Source organism: Ovis canadensis, chromosome 18 (genome assembly GCF_042477335.2).
Source record: "Ovis canadensis isolate MfBH-ARS-UI-01 breed Bighorn chromosome 18, ARS-UI_OviCan_v2, whole genome shotgun sequence".
Lineage (NCBI taxonomy): Eukaryota > Metazoa > Chordata > Mammalia > Artiodactyla > Bovidae > Ovis > Ovis canadensis.
The window spans coordinates 69,349,607-69,366,436 of NC_091262.1; the positions used below are offsets into that span (position 1 = coordinate 69,349,607).

The 16,830-nt window shown below is 42.7% G+C and overlaps 1 protein-coding gene across 4 annotated transcripts in view; it reads right to left on the bottom strand.

Annotated features, from left to right (window-relative positions):
• Positions 1-16,830, bottom strand: part of FRMD5 (FERM domain containing 5) — a 320,560-nt gene that overhangs the window by 215,803 nt on the left and 87,927 nt on the right. For 2 of the 4 annotated variants that reach the window (XM_069558870.1, XM_069558871.1), the window contains exon 1: positions 4,598-4,844. The exons of the other annotated variants lie outside the window; for them this stretch is intronic. The gene's annotated coding sequence lies outside the window, so the exon portion shown is untranslated. Of the gene's footprint in view, positions 1-4,597; positions 4,845-16,830 lie in introns of those variants that run through there. 4 annotated transcript variants of the gene reach the window in all.

A 16,830-nucleotide genomic window follows, 5' to 3' on the forward strand; every position in this document is an offset into this window, starting at 1 on the left:
TACTTTTTTACTGAAGATAAAATGCAGCGGAAGCCTTCTGTGAATTACCGGAGAGATGAATAACTGCAATTTTCCCCTGAAGATGTGAGTCTTTAAATTAAGTCTTATTGTACTCATTTCCAAAGAAAAGGCTATATTTTAATCACTCTACCTTCCTTGTTTTGAATCTTCAAAAAGAGCACTGTGAATCCCTAGCACAACTACTAAATTCTTTCCATTGCTACAGACGGCAAATACGCAATCTGAGAAAATAGGCGATTTGAGACTGTCTACCACAACCAGCTCGGGGACCCTGCACAAAGGGCGCTGTAACTATGGAAACACTTGGCAATGGAGTTACAACATGAATCAAAGAACCTGTTTCATTATTCAAGTACCAAGCAACTGAGATCAATTTATAGCAACTGTAAACTATTAATAATTGTATTCTATTTAATTTGTCAAACATGATTTTCTCTCTCAATGAGATCTGTAGGAAATCCTTAAGTGCTTTCCTTAAGGAGAAGAAAATGATAAATTAAATCCACGTAAGTGGTGCGGTGTACCTGACTGGTGGTTTCGATCCATTTATGAAGCAAATGCTAGGAAAACAGGCTTATTTGGCACGTAGCATATACTCTGTAATATTATTTACCTCATATATGTATGTTTTTCTGTTTCCTCAACTGGAATTATAAATTCCTCAAGTGCAAGAAAACTGAACTGACTTCTCATTACTAGTACCTAGCAGAGGGCCTACAATCCTTAATGAATGCTTTGCTTAGTCATTCTCCTCCTCCTCCTTAAACACAAGTGGCTTTGAAAGAAGATAAATCACAGCCCATGAACGTGAGCAAGACTTTATGAGGGGGAAAAATGGGAATCGGGGACTGAAAGCACCCTACCATACTACGTTCCAGAAGGTTATCTTTAGGAGATTTACAATCTATACGCTTATAAAAAGGGTGGCTGCTTCATTAAAAACTCATCTTTTCCACAAACATTGTTGTTGTTATTGGAGAAAGGAAGCGGTAGGCCAGTTCCAACTCTTGTCCTAAGTTCCTTCTGCATGCAGCAAGTTTTTTTAACTGACAGTTTTCGTTTTTCTTTAGAACAGTGTGCTGCCTGAGCCCTTCCTTCCCTTTCTCCTGTCCCCTCCCTCAGTCAAGAGAAGAAGGGGGAAATACAGAGAGTGCCCATGTATGAAAGAATTTTAGGAAGAAGTTCGGGCCTGACATCCTCCATGGAACATCGAGGGAGAGGCTCACTCTATGATGACACAGGACCACAGGCACGCAGACTTTGAAGTATGCATTTTAAAACAACTGCTTCTGGGATTTCCCTGGTGGGCCAGGGGCGAAGATTCTACACTCCCATTGCAGAGGGGCCAAGGTTCGATCCCTGATCAGGGAAAGAGATCTGGCATGGCACACACACACACACACACACACAAAAGATTTCATGGGCCAAAGCTAAGAACCCAGCACGGCCAAATTTTTTGTTTTAAATCACTTGGTTGATCTAGGTTAAATGTTCTCAACTTTTAAAAAGTCAGGTGAATACAGTATTTCCTATTTTTCTCTCATAAAGCAATAATTTGCAGGTTTTGCAATAGTCCTCACTCTCTTTAGGAACCCAGAGCCCTTAACTGAAGAGGTCTCTTTCCTCTGGTGTGTCTGGCCCTTCAGCTTCTACCTCCATGATATCTTGCAGGCAGCCTCCATCCTTTCTGTTCTAGCTGAGAGGCTTTCATCAGTTCTCATCCAAACTAGTGTATTCATCTCCAAATTACTCTTGGAGTTTCCAATCTTCCCCTGTAACTCACTCTATCTGGTGCTACTAGATCAATGTTGCTAAAAAATGGTTTTGATCATTCATGGTGTCACGAATACTTCTTTTTTTTTTTTACGAATATTTGTTAAGCACACATTCTTTATATCAGATGCAATGGCAGATACTAAAAATTCAGAGAAAAGGGCACGCTGGTTTTTGACCTTACAGAGCTTACATTCTAATGATATATTTCTTCTATCCAAAATCTGTCAATGGAATTAACTGTAATTTCCTCACTCTGTGCAACTCAGATTGGGACTTGAACCCACGGTCTTTTCAATGAGATCTCACACCTGGTCTCAGGATTCAATGAAGCTCAGGTTCTTAATGTCTCATTGAGGAAAAAATTCAGTGAGAGACAGAGTGATAGGTAGTAGTGGATTTATTTATAGAAAAAAAAACATTCCACAGACAGAGCATGGGTCATTTTATAGGCTGAGTAATTTCATAGGCTAAGGAATGGGAGGATTATTCTATTTCAGGGAAGAGGTGGGGGTTTCCAGGAATTGGGCCACTGGCCACTTTTTGACCTTTTAAGGTCAGCCTCAGAACGCTCACGGTGCTAGTGGGTGTGTCATTTTACCGTCAAAGGAACACAATGAGTGTATAATGAGACTCAGGGGCCACTGGAGGTGGAATATTCTGCCATCTTGGACCTAGTTGGCTCTAACCAGTTTTTGTCATATCCTATGACTACGTCCTTTTTTTAAAGGTTGTACCCTGCCCCCTTCCCTCCTATTTCAACTCTGCCCAAAGAAGGATACCCTAAGTGACCTTTTCTAGATTATTCTCCAAATGCACCTTTACCCTCTGTTCTAGTGAAACAAATTTTGCACACCTTGAATTCAGATACATCTATCTATGCTTCTATTTATTCCAACTTCTGTAACTAGGATCCTCTCTCTGTTGCCACTTCAACCTCCAGAAAGTCAACTTGTATTTCAAGGTCTGTCTCGAGCAAAATCCCCTTCATAGAGACTTCCAATGACCCCATATCCTTATGTTATCTCCTATACCATTCTTCTGGAACTCCGATTTTGCTTTATATTATAGTAATTGTTGGGCTTCCTTGGTGGCTCAGCAGTAAAGAATTTGCCTGCCAAACAGGAGATCTGGGTTCAATCACTGGATCAGGAAGATTCCCGGGAGAAGAAATGGCAACCCTCTCTCTTCAGTATTCTTGCCTGGGAAATCTCAAGGACAGAGGAGCCTGGTGGGCTACAATCTATGGGGTTGCAAAGAGTCAGACATGACTTTGAGACTAAATGACAACAATAGTAATTGTGCATTTGTTCTAGCTCTGTCTTGCTCTTTTATTAGCATGCAAATTTGTATAAATTAGGAAGTACAAAGCCTAGGGTTCATTTTCAAGGATATGCACATTTCTAAACTCTTTCTCCTTTCCTCCTTCAATCCAAAAATACTTCATCTCATCAGGGATAAGGGAAAGGAAGGACATATATACAAGCAAGGAAAACTGACTGATGAGTTCTTCTCCTAAGAAGAGTCACTTAATCTGGAACATGAACAGGGATCAGTCAGAGGAAGAAAGGCAGGAATGACAAAATCTGTTAGTATACGAAAAAGGACAGAGAAGCTATACCTTGGTGATAAAACACTGCCACCATGCTGATATCTTAATGGAGAAATTCAATTTAGTTCCATTGGAAAAAGAAAAGTCACAGAAATCTTCAGCAATTTATATCACAGTAGCTGTGTTCTGAGATGAGCAGATCACCTCACAAGGATCCTCTTTTCTCAGGGATCACATCTCCACCTCCCAATTCTGTATTTCCAGAGACATATGGACTCTGGCAGCCCTGTATCTACCATGAGCCCAGGGAGGCACCCTGACTCAAGCCAGGCCCATTAGACTTCCTCTCCTGAGAGTGTGGAGCAAGAACCACAAGAAAGTCAAGGAAGGTCTCCATGAGGCTGGAACTGTAACAGGGCTGACATAGTAACTTAAGTACCATCGGGGTACTCATTTTTGTACCAAGCAGATGGTGGTGCAGAGAAACAAATCTATACACAGATAAGAAGCAGATGTGCAAACAAAACATAGGAAGGGGCACAAGAACCAGAGGTCTCTGCTGGCTTCCTATTTGTCCCCTAGTTGCGGTATCTCTCTAAGGCCCAGCTGCTCTCTTGTTTTTGCTCTGCCAACACCTATATCCTTATCACAAACCCCTCCTTCTGCTAAGACTTGCTCAAGTTTCTTTCAAACACCTAGAGCCAGCTATTCCTAAGATATAAACAGCGTACTGAGCCACAGAATTCCTTCTTACCAGTGTGTTGGAAACTCTCCACTGTTGATCAAGCCACTACAACTCGTAAGTTATCTACCATCAGTGTATCGAACTCTAAGAGATTTATTTTCCATTCTATTTAGCCCAAAGCCTAGGATTCTTGTTTCATTTTACAGTGTTCACTCAGAGGTGCTGATATAGGGACATGAATATTCTGAAAGACATTTTGGAAGATGAAGGGGCAATGAGTTCAGAGAAGTCACTTTTCCTGTCTTTAATCAGATCAAGTTCATCTAACAAATTTCAAGTGGGCTGATAAACAGTTCTAGGAAAACTCATTGAGGGACACGTTGAATTGGCCTCTCTGGAAAGCATCAGAGGAATTATCACATCTACTGATTTAATATTACCATGATGCGGTGATTCACTGTTCATCACTCACTGGACCCCTGAAGAGCCAGCCAACCCAGCCATCTAACAAAATAAACACAGTCTAGCTGCAGTGTTTCCCCAAATTACCCAGTCCTAAGACTCACCTGGACGACTGGTAAACACAGATTTCAGGTGCAGCTCGCAGATCAATGAGTCAGAATTTCTGAGGAACAGGCCGAGGATGCTACACTGAGGATCCCCAGAGGACTCTGTTTCTCCAAATGGTTGAGTGTGACTTTAAGAACGACCCCTGACTTCACATCCAAAAGAAAGCCCCTGTCAGATGTGGCTGAGCCAGGCTCTGACTCCCCTGTACTTCATCTTCTCTCTAGCTCTAGCTTTCTGACCTTCATTAAACCTCTGGCCCCTCTCCAAGCACACCCTCCTGCAGCAAGGCTCTGGAGCTTTCCCAGAGTTCAGCGACCTTGTTTCTCCTGGTCTGCCTGACTGGAAAACCCAGTAACGAAGGACCTGCCCCTTTATGCTTTCCCCTTCTTGCCAGAGCCCCTCCAACTGTATGCTACCCTCAAGGCAGCCCTGACGGGGTATGGCCTGGCCTTGACAGCCCACCTTGATGCAAAACAGACCCCAGGAAGACTGCACAGCATGCCATCTGTACACGTGGGAGTAAACGATGTCCGTCGTTCCCATTCAAAGTGATCTATTTGATCACATAAGCAGCACTCTTCCTGCACACTTTAAAAATACTGACTGAAGCAAATTCCCCAGCATACCACTGAAGAACTGATTTAGTAGTATGTTTCTTTGAAATAAATTTTGTAGACAGGAGTTTTCAAAGGGCACTCCTTGGTCAGCCCATTTCATAAACCACAAATGTGCTTAAGGTCACTGTGCAAACAGTCAGGACTGTTTTCCACATGTCCACTACTCACTGGGACACAATAGAACCAAGAAGAGAGGCAGTGAGGAGGGGTGGCAGTGAGTGACCCTCGTTGCATCTGTTTAGGCGCTCCAGACCACAAGCTGTGGGGTCTGCTTTGGAAAGCGCAAAAAACACAATAGCTGAGTCAGCTGCCAAAAATTAGAGGATGGATATCAAGAGAAGTTTATTCACAGACTCATTGATAATGGGTAGTTAAATCATGTAAATTTTTATGCCATGTTAGTTTATGGAACACAGGATTTTCTTTCTCTCCATGAAAGATAGGGAGAGAACAAGAAGGCCAAAAAACTGCCCCATTGTCTAAGACGCGATTTCTGATGGTAAAATCCACTTGGGCAGGATTGACAAGCGAGAAGGCTTCCTTGGTGGCACGGTCAGTAAAGAACCCACCTGCGATGCAGGAGACCCAGGTTTGATTCCTAGGTCAGGAAGACCCCCATAGAGAAGGAAATGGCAAACCCACTCCACTATTTTTGCTGGGAAATCCCACGGACGAAGAGCCCAGCAGGCTACAGTCCACAGGGTCACAAGAGTAGGACACGGCTTAGTGACTAAACCACCACCAACCAAGGGGAGAAAAGGACTAGCTGTTCTCACCTGGCCAGGAACTACAGGCTTAATGACAAATCCTAAGGTGTCAATCTCCTCTGATACTGTGCTGTCTGGAGGACACTGGGGAGGCAGTCTGGGCTGCAAGACTTACTTGAGCCCAGATTGCAACAGCCGGAATGATGTGGCCACACAAGCAAGAAGCAGAGCACCAGCAGCCTGACATGGATACTAACCTTGGAAGAAATATAAGCTGCTGCCAGTGCCACCTACAGAGAGGCTCTCTGAAGCAAGCAAGGCAGCCCGGGGGAGGCTCTGTCTTCAGTGCTCTATAGCGATAGTACACAAGTGTGTATACAGACAAATACACCTGTGGGAATGATCTGTGTGTGTCCTGGAGATTCAGACTAGCAACTTGTCAACTGAGTACAAACTCCTTCTGTGGACAGAAGGACTGCTTATGTGTGTCCAGATGGGTACAAGGACAAATTATGCTTGCCCAACTTCAGAGAAATCATGCCAAATATTTCCCCCAAACCACTGATTTTAGCTTGTTCTTGTTTTCCTTCAACAACAACCTAACACACTGTTTCAGACAGGCATTTGACTTTTCAAATATTTGCATGCAACCACGGCAAACTCAGTGAGTCCCTGTGTTCTGGGAGCTGTGGAATGGCCTTTGAATGGCATGTGTCCTGCATCCTGATGTAAAAGGTCATCTTCTTAAAGGACGGGAGGAAGGCCCCGCAGCAGCCCAGACCTGGAATGACCCTGTGGGATGTGCATCCGTGGAAGCCAGATGCCTAAAGCAGCCAAAAAAGAAATGTCATACTCCCCAAAGTTCAGAGTAACAAAAAAACAAACCAAATCAAAAGTCTAAGCTTCAGTGTCAATTCATGTGAGTCTCCCTGGTCACTGGACTCTCCACTGAACAGAAAGCATACTCTCTATAAAAGCAGACAACAACAGAAAAACAATACAGGAGGGAGCTTCTGCCCAGCCTTGGGTCTCCTTCCACTCACAGGGTTGGATGACTGTGAACCCCAAATGTAAACGTACCACTTCCCCACCAATCAGTTCAGTTCAGTTGCTCAGTCCTGTCCGACTCTTTGCGACCCCATGAATCACAGCACACCAGGCCGCCCTGTTCATCACCAACTCCTGGAGTTCACTCAGACTCACGTCCATTGAGTCAGTGATGCCATCCAGCTATCTCATCCTCTGTCATCCCCTTCTCCTGCCCCAAATCCCTCCCAGCATCAGAGTCTTTTCCAATGATGCTGGGAGCTAGCATGAGGAATCCCACCCATGGCAAAGGTCATGAGGAAGGAAGCCCGACAAAACGCAAAGGCGTGATCTGGCTTCACAGGTTCCCTCTGAGTTTTCCTGAACATCTACCTCCAAAAACCAGAGTCTGCCTGCCTTATTGTACTGTGCTTTTCCACTTTTCTGACACTCTCTGGAAAAAGTTAACTTAGGGCTTCAGTCTTCTGCATTTGAAAGGAATGTTTCAGCTCAAACCCCCTCTGATGGCTCTCTAACTTGCCTGACAGGTTCCCCTGGACTTTTTGCAGCTTGTGAATTGCTTACAGCCCCCCAACCTTGAGAGGCACAAAGCTTAAAGCATCTTAAAGATACAGAGCCTTTTCTAAAGAGCTAAAAATTATATTGGTGACAGGTTTTCACTGTTGACTCAATGACTGCTGCCAGGCCTCCATATTCTTTATCTTTTAGGCACCTGAAGGATATTAATCAATGTAATTATGATATAGAAATAGGAATATAGTAGTTTTAATGTTAGCAACACTAGACTTTTGAGTTAATTACTTTTCTTTGTTATATATCACTGCACTCCTCTTGTGTCCTTGCTATGTAAGAACGTAATGTTACTTAGTGCTTTCTGAGAGTGGCACCAGACTTTGGGAAGAACAACATAAATAAGCCTTCTGGTTGACAAACCCTTATCAGAAAAGGGCTGTAAAATGTTAATTGGCCTTCTGGCCAGAAGATGATGTAAATCACCTAAGACTTGTGTATACAACTAAGTGTGCAGAGAGAAAAGCCTGGTCTCGATAAGAGTCAGGGCTGCTGATGCTGTATAATTTTATATTATCCACTGATGTCTATGTACCAAAAAAAAGGTATAAAAGGCTTTTCTGGACAATAGGGGATGGGCCAGTCACTGGACTGGTTTCCCCCATGTCTTTACTCTATTTTCTGGCTGAATTCCCATCTGGGGCATGGAGGCTCACCATGTCTACTTACTTGCCCCGGCTTCTAAGATCCGTGAGAGAGGGAGCCCAAGGCAGGGCACCCTCCGATATTCAAACGGACGCCGGTGGCCTAACGTAAATGGTGCAAACTTCTTGTCCTGAAGTTTTATTGGCTTTCCACATAAACCAAGTTATTCAGCCTCTTTTCTCCACTAAATTTTCCTACTATACTATTTCTTCTTAATTTCTTTTATATTTCTAAACAAGTTTTTCCTCACCACGCTGTCCCCACTTTGAATTATCCTGGATCCACCAGGGCTGGACCCCGGCACAATGAGTCAACTCTTCGCAGGAGGTGGCCAAAGTACTGGAGTTTCAGCTTTAGCATCATACTTTCCAAAGAAATCCCAGGGCTGATCTCCTTCAGAATGGACTGGTTGGATCGCCTTGCAGTCCAAGGGACTCTCAAGAGTCTTCTCCCACACCACAGTTCAAAAGCGTCAATTCTTCGGCGCTCAGCCTTCTTCACAGTCCAACTCTCACATCCATACATGACTACTGGAAAAACCATAGCCTTGACTAGACGGACCTTAGTCGGCAAAGTAATATGTTTGCTTTTGAATATGCTGTGTAGGTTGGACATAACTTTTCTTCCAAGGAGTAACCGTCTTTTAATTTCATGGCTGCAGTCACCATCTGCAGTGATTTTGGAGCCCCCCAAAATAAAGTCTGATACTGTTTCCACTGTTTCCCCATCTATTTCCCATGGAGTGATGGGACCAGATGCCATGATCTTCGTTTTCTGAATGCTGAGCTTTAAGCCAACTTTTTCACTCTCCTCTTTCACTTTCATCAAGGGGCTTTTTAGTTCCTCTTCACTTTCTGCCATAAGGGTGGTGTCATCTGCATATCTGAGGTGATTGATATTTCTCCTGGCAATCTTGATTCCAGCTTGTTTCCAGTCCAGCGTTTCTCATGATGTACTCTGCATAGAAGTTAAATAAGCAGGGTGACAATATACAGCCTTGACATACTCCTTTTCCTCTTTGGAACCAGTCTGTTGTTCCATGTCCAGTTCTAACTGTTGCTTCCTGACCTGCATACAGATTTCTCAAGAGGCAGGTTAGGTGGTCTGGTATTCCCATCTCTCTCAGAATTTTCCAGTTTATTGTGATCCACACAGTCAAAGGCTTTGGCAGAGTCAATAAAGCAGAAATAGATGTTTTTCTGGAACTCTCTTGCTTTTGCCATGATCCAGCGGATGTTGGCAATTTGATCTCTGGTTCCTCTGCCTTTTCTAAAACCAGCTTGAACATCAGGGAGTTCACGGTTCACGTATTGCTGAAGCCTGGCTTGGAGAATTTTGAGCATTACTTTACTAGCATGTGAGATGAGTGCAATTGTGCGGTAGTTTGAGCATTCTTTGGCATTGCCTTTCTTTGGGATTGGAATGAAAACTGACCTTTTCCAGTCCTGTGGCCACTGCTGAGTTTTCCAAATGTGCATAGTCATCTGATATTTCTGATGCCTCATAAAGAGATCCTGTCACAACCGTGGGCTTCCCTGGTGGCTCAGCTGGTACAGAATCTGCCTGCAATGCAGGAGACCCAGATTCGGTCCCTGGGTTGGGAAGATCCCTTGGAGAAGGAAATGGCAACCCAGTCTAGTATTCTGGCCTGGAGAATTATACGGACAGAGGAGCCTGGTGGACTACACGAATGTGACCTAAAGTGAGCCCCTACTCCTTATCTTACTGCCCACATTTTTTTACACTCATTTAATTCCTTTAAAAATCATATATTACAGTAATTAGATATATGCATCAGGCATAATTAAAGGTGCCAAAAGCCACCTTTTGCCAACAAATTACATACTTAGTGCAGAACAAGACTTTATATAAAAATTATCTTTCATGTTTCTAAAATCAACTATTTGCTAAAGTAAAGATGCTTGCTTTGCAGATGAAGAACAGGGAACTGCTTTCCACTTTCTCAATGTATCAAAGTAGAGCAGGATATCCAAAATATGACATTATCCTTCGGGTTCCCAAATTAAGGGCCGTATCATCAGCAACAGTTTATGCTGGGTGTTACATGGCTTCTGTATGGAAGCCAACCACTCCCACATATAAACACTTCCCTCACATCAATATGTTGTAGTTCCAGTAAGTTCTGGCAAGATCACAGACACTTCAATGATCAAAAGAGGTTGGAAAGTAGTGTGTTCATGATCAATAAAATAAGTACTAGCCATAATTCTCTATGTCAGTACTTCTCAAACTTCAACATGCATACAAATCACTGGGAGATTTTTCTTTCCATTTTTTTTTGCCACACCAAACAGCATATGGGATCTTAATTCCCTGCCAAGGAATTGAACCCATGCATGCCCCTTTCGTTGGAAGCTTGGAGGCTTAACCACTAAACTGCCAGGGAAGTCCTGAGTATCTTTTTAAACTACAGATTCTGATTCAGTGGGTCTGGGAAGGGGATTATAAGTGAACAAGTGAAGTCGCTCAGTCGTGTCTGACCCATTGTGACCCCATGGACTGTAGCCTACCAGGCTCCTCCATCCATGGAATTTTCCAGGCAAGAGTACTAGAGTGGGTTGCCATTTCAAATTCCCAGGTGCTGACGGTGCTGCTAGGATGTGGACCACATTTTGAGGACAAACCAAGGCCTTCTACCATGCCCCCTCTTGGGAGACCGATGTAATTTCTCTGGCCCACAGGAATTTCGATCATGTGACTGTCGGAAGGAAAAAAGGCGCGCTAAACAAAGTGTAGTCCAGTTCTAGAGAGCAGGAGAAAGAAGCAAAGTTGGGATCTCGGGCTCTATTTTGACTCATACTGTCATCCTATTTTCCTTCCTCAAAATTGGCTGGGCAGCCTGACTCCCTTAGGAGAGATGGAGACTGTTTGTTGCCCAAGCTCACCAGTATCCAAGATACAAAAGCACTGTCTTTTGTCATCTACTTGCAACTACTACAAAGAGGCTAGCCCTGGGATGGCCTCTGGCTTGCCAGGAAAGCAGCGGTGAGACTATCTCTGGCGTTAGACACACATCTAAACATCCCTGAATTCTCAATAAAGAACCACAGAGTTCTACAACATTTAAAAGGATGACCTTGTGTGAGTTTAACCAAACTATTGTGATTAAGCAATATTTGCTGGTTTTGCCTCTTGGTGCCTTAGCATATTTAATACTCTGAAACGCGCCCTGAATTCTGAGTCTAGCCACAGTAGGAACACAACATCAGAGGTATACAAATGTCTCATTTTAAAAGATAGAGGACTGAGGGGAAAAGTTTACATTTTATTCACTAGAGCTGAAACCCAGTCACCCTGACTGTATCTGATGCCTCCTTAATTACTATTTTGCATCCCAAACATTCACATTGTCACCTAGCAGCAAATGGAATCCAAAGTACTAGAAATAATTAGGGTACATCAGAGCACTCACAGAGGCATGAAAGTCACTAATAATGAAGCACATGCCCCTATGAACACAATATACTTCCTCCTAGTACAACTTTTAAAAATACAAGCTGTTGACAAGTTGCTCCTTGGAACTAAAAACCACCTACATTATTAATTTTACTGACCTCACACCACACCCAAGGCCTCTAGTAACCAAAAAAAGCAACAACTATGTCAATGAGACAGCAAATGAGGAGTTGATATCTCCCAAGACAGATGGGAGCCACAGGCAGCCTCACTTTTGAGCTTGAGATTCTGCCTCCCGAAGAAGGTGCCATAGAGAAAGAATTCTGATTTTTTTCTGGAGTCTTTCTACTTGTTGGACTAAAAGGTTTAGACCAGAGAACTAGCTCTTGTGGTTATAAATAAGCTAGCCCTTCAGGCTTTGCAGTGCCATGCTGGAGAAGCCAGCTTTGTGACCCGGCAGCTATTCATATAACTCTGTGGGACTTTCCCCCAGAAACGGGGAGCAAAGAGAAAGCTTGCAGATAGCAGGCAGTGTACAAAATCAAACCAAATCAAGTCAGAATGTTAGAGGATATACATTTCCCCCCAAACGCAGGCATAGTGGAGTATCTTAAACAATCTGAAACAACACTAACACCATAACCTCATTAACTAACCTACTTACTATATATTTCTTGCTGCTAATTCCCGTGGGTGCCTCTGGATTCCAGGCCTTGTACAGATGATTCTGAAACTCCTGTGAAGGCAGAAATAGACCAATAGAACTGGTCTGCCTGCTTCCGTTAGATCTTCACTATAAAGAATGGTAAGGGATATATTTGTTCCCAGGGCGAAGATGAACAAATATAAGGTGATGAATGCTGTGTTATTTCAGAAATAGATACATTCCAGGTCCTAGGCAATTTATACCATATTTTACAAATTACCATTAGTTTTTCCTTATTCCCTAGGGATGTAGCCTATAACTAAGTGAAGTGAGGTGAAAGTCACTCAGTCATGTCCGACTTTTTGCGACCCCTGGACTATACAGTCCATGGGATTCTCCAGACCAGAATTCTGGAGTAGGTAGCCTTTTCCCTTCTCCAGGGGATCTTCCCAATCCACGGATCAAATCCAGGTCTCCCACATTGCAGGTGGATTCTTTACCAGCTGAGCCACAAGGGAAGCCCAGTTTATAACTAAAGAAAAGGGGATTGTAATACTCTTGGCTCTGAGAGTGATAAATGGAACAACTACATTAGAATCATTTGGATTTTTTTTTTTTAATTCAAATTCCTGGGCCCCATTCAAGAGACCATGAGTCACAGGTTTGGAGGGAGTCCAGAATTCTATTTTAAACCATTACCTTTCGTTACTCTGCACTCTCTAGAGAACCCTGACTTAAGGTACTACAGGGCTGAGCGGCTCTACAATACTGACAAGTTGAAAAGCCTTGTTAACTGATTTTTATAGTGATTGCCACATCAAACACAATGGCAGGAGCAGTCCACTTGGCACTATTATCCTTAAGAAAAATTTCTTTTTTACTGTGGTAAAAGTCACATAATATAAAATATACTATTTCAACCATATTTAACCATACAGTTTACTGGCACCAAGTACATTCGCATCATTGCGCAACTCTCACCATCATCCATCTCTGGAGTTTTTCACTTTCCTAAACTGAACTGTCCCCGTTAAACACAAAGTCCTCATTCCCCATCCTCCCACCCCCAGCCCCTAGCATCTACCAGTGTACTTTCGAATCCATGAATTTGACTGTTCTATACACCTCTAACAAGTGGAGTCAAACAGTACTTGCTTGCACTTGCTATATATACTCGGAGAAGGCAATGGGACCCCACTGCAGTACTCTTGCCTGGAAAATCCCATGGATGGAGGAGCCTGGTGGGCTGCAGTCCATGGGATCGCTAAGAGTTGGACACGACTGAGCGACTTCACTTTTACTTTTCACTTTTATGCACTGGAGAAGGAAATGGCAACCCACCCCAGTGTTCTTGTCTGGAGAATCCCAGGGACGGGAGAGCCTGGTGGGCTGCCGTCTATGGGGTCACACAGAGTCGGACACGACTGAAGCGACTTAGCAGCAGCAGCAGCTACATATACTGGAGTGCATGTTTTAAAGTCTGTATGGAATTTGTGACAATATTGCTTCTGTTTTATGTTTTGGTTTTTTGGCTGGGAGGTATGTGGGATCACAGCTCCCTGACCAGGGACCAAGCCCTCAGCCCCTGCACTGGAAAGTGATGGTTTTAACCACTGGACTGCCAGGGAAGTCCCTAGAGTGCATTTTTAAGGTTAACTTAATACCAATACCCATTATTTGCAGGTATCTTCAACCTGTTGGATATAAGTACCCTGGACCACAAGGTCTAGATATATACAAGAGGCAGTTGGTCATGCACCCATATGTAGAGCCTTAAGAGAATACTCTAATTAGGGGATGAGAGTTCACTGCAAGAGACAAGGATGGATCAGTTGAAAGAAGTAAGCCTTGGTGCTTTAGTGTAAGAAAAGGTTGAATTCACTAAGCATCAGTTGAGTTCCAGTCAAAGGAAGAGTGAGTTCTGAGGAGAAGAGAGTGGTCTGGAGCATTATTACTAATGTTAAGTAGAATGCAGACTGGGGATTTGGGCTTGAAGGAGGTCTTCAGTTTATAAGAGTGTTATTTCCAGTAAACAAATTTGGCAAATCAACAGAAATGAAAGCTAAATTGAAAGAGCCATGGATAAATCAGGGTAAGAAAATGAAGACTACTCTTTGATAGGAAAAGGAAGGAAGAAATTGACCTCGCTTGAAATGAAATGTAGTTTTTATTTATTTGCTTGATTGTTTGAAGATAAGAGACTTGCCAGAAATTCCCAAGCAATCTTCCATTCTGTCTTGCAGACAAAAAAGAATCCAAAGGTAACTCTGTATGAGTTCAGAAAGTTTTCCAGTCCAATCTACCCACCCCATTAATCAAATGGATGGGGGGCAATGGATGTAGGGGCTCACCGACTCACTTGGGGATCACTTAGACAAGCAACAAGACAGCCTGGCTGGGTTCCCAGCTGTCCACTGTGTGTGCCTGAAAGAGTGAACAAGTCAGAAAAGCTCACCAGTCACAATCTTTTGGTCCAAGGCTTAGGAGGCCTAAAAAGAATGAAGAAGGGAAATGGACAAAAGGAGATGACGACTTCAGAACAAAACTTACGCCTACCCTCATACCCGGGGAGACTAGAGAGGGATAGAAAAGAATTCCAGCAGATGTGGTTGGAAGATTTTCCTTCTGTTATCCAAGAAAGAGAGACCTGGCTAGGGCAAGAAGACACATATGGTCAATCAAAGGAAAACCTCCTTGTGGACAATAGGTTGGCTACCTTGTCCTCATGTCATTTGCCCAAACCTAAATATAGCTTTGGGACCAAAGCCAGGTCAGGTGTCCATGGCTGCAACAGTGCAAGTCTCTGAGACCTTGGTGGATCAATACAGACCTGCCAGCATTCAAAGTTCCTCCAGAAGGAGCAAAAAAACAGGAATTAAATATTAACAAAATGACCACACAATATAGGAGCTTTTAACCTTCCATGGGGAAAATTTCTATTCAAATTATGTTTTATGGAATAATTTTGATGAGACATACTCCAAACTATGTAGTTTTTAGCTTTCACAACATGCGTTTTCAAACCCTTCAGTCTTCAAATTATCAATCTAAGTGTTGAGAGAAGAGAGAGATGGATAGATAGATCAAATCACTTTATTTAGATATAACTCACACTTCCCTGGTGGCTCATATGGTAAAGAATCTGCCCACAATGCAGGAGACCCACCCAGGATCTTCCTGGGTCAGGAAGATCCACTGGAGAAGAGAATCGCAACCCACTCCAGTATTCTTGCCTGGAGAATTTCAAGGACAGAGGAGCCTCGAGGGCCATAGTTCATCATGTCACGAAGAGTCAAACACGAATGAGTGACTAACACTCTTCAGTTTCATACTAATTCACTCGTTTAAAGCATATATAATTCAACGAGTTTAAGTATATATACAGGATTGTGCAAATTTTGCCACAATCAGTTTTAGAACATTTTTATCATCCCAAAAGAAGCCCCACACCATTACTACTGATTTCCCAACTTCACCCTGCCTCCGCCCCAGATAACCAGTAATCGACTTCCTGAATCTACTTCCTATCTCCATGATTTGCCTATTCTGGACATTTCATACAAATGGAGTCATAGAGTATGCAATCTTCTGTGACTGGCTTCTTTCTCTTAGCATGATGTTTTCAACGCTCATCCATGCTGCAACGTATATTTCTTTTTATTGCCAAATACTATTCCATTGTATGGATTTGCCATATTTTCTTCACCTAGTTTCTCAGTGGATGGACATTTGGGTTGGTTCTACTTGACTATATGAATAATGTTGCTAAAACGTTCATAATAGTACCTGATTAGAAGTCAAGAGCCTATCACTCAAATTTTTAAAAATATTTAAAAATATTTATTTTGGCTGTGCCAGGTCTTAGGTGTGGCACATGGGATCTTTAGTTGTGGCATGCAAACTCTTAGTTGTGGCATGCAAAATCTTCGTTGCAGTATGTGGGATCTAGTTCCCTGGCCGGGGATGCAACCCAGGCCCTCTGCATTGGAATCGTGGAGTCTTAGCCACTGGACCACCAGGGAAGTCCCGCCTATCACTCAAATTATTTCAAAGTTCAGAAAAGCAAAATGTCTTAAAAATAAATGTGCTAGTTTTAAGAAACTGTCAGAGTTAGACTTAAATGGCTGCTAAAACAAAACAAAACAAAAAGATACAGATTTGCTAACATGTTTTGTCATCTATTGCTGAGCTGAGTTTGAGAATTTAAAGATTGGTTCATCTGTTCACTATTTATGTGTCACTTGTCACTCTTTCTTTCCTGGATATCCTATTTAGCTCTAGCAGTTCTCAATCTAGCCTTTCAAAAACGGGAAATAATTTTTACATTCATTAGGTTTAACAAGAAAATACATCATCATTACTGCCCATTAGAATTAAACGGATGGTGAATATTTACCACACGATCCCTTCCTATTAAGTTCATCACTGTGTTTTTAAAGTTGTGGTTAAATTTATTTCATAGAAAAATAAAGTTAAATGCTTTCCAAAGAAAAACCACAAACTTTCAAAAGTGTTTTTCAATTTGGAGTATAACAACTGTATCCTAAAGCTTATTTTTCTGCCTATTGTTTCAAGGTATC